The sequence below is a fragment of the Octopus bimaculoides genome, chromosome 11 (assembly GCF_001194135.2).
Source record: "Octopus bimaculoides isolate UCB-OBI-ISO-001 chromosome 11, ASM119413v2, whole genome shotgun sequence".
NCBI classification, from domain to species: domain Eukaryota; kingdom Metazoa; phylum Mollusca; class Cephalopoda; order Octopoda; family Octopodidae; genus Octopus; species Octopus bimaculoides.
Genome location: NC_068991.1, coordinates 21,525,056 through 21,525,848, shown reverse-complemented (window position 1 = coordinate 21,525,848; position 793 = coordinate 21,525,056).

Here is a 793-nt window from a genome sequence, read left to right as displayed (position 1 = left end):
ATATATATAAAGACAAGGTATAAATAATGGTCATTACATATTTTTCCAAGAAAGGAAAAATATGTAAATTTGGCTTACAGTTGTTTCCAGTAGTCATCATAGGTTCATTACTGTTTGTTTCTCAATTGGTCTGTTGATTGGTTGAAAAAAGTTGAACAACTTAAAAAATGAATTCTATTTTTGTCAGAGAGCATTAGTATTTTAGGTTGTTCAATTTTTCTCAACTGGTCAATAGACCAATTGAGAAACCTATCAACAATGGCTACTGGGAACAGCTGTGCATGTTAAAATGTATCTCTAATATATTTTAATGTCATGTGTTGGATCTCAGAACTCCATAGCCAAGCTTTGTCTGGTCAAATGTGTTGACATGCCTTGAAATGTGTTGACAAATGCCTTAAAATCAGACAAACTTGACTGTGAGAAACCTTTACCTATGGCTTTGCAATCATAGTTATCACACTCACACAGTGAAAAACAAACATGGAAACTAACTAGATCAAAGATCATATCATCACTTGCTTTATTTTGTTAAAACATTTGTAGGTTACTGTTATTCATCAATGTTTGCATTTCATTACTTCTCTCGCTTGCATAATATATACATATGTCTGTATATGTGTGTGCACAATCAGCCATCATAACCATTCGGTATTTGTAAAATAATTTGAAATATGAAAATATAATGTTTTTGTAAATAAACTTAACTCTTCAGAGTCGTAATTTTTATAAAAAAAAAAAAACCCCAAATTTTATTTTTAATTCTTAAAGATATGTGGAATAAAAATTGAGT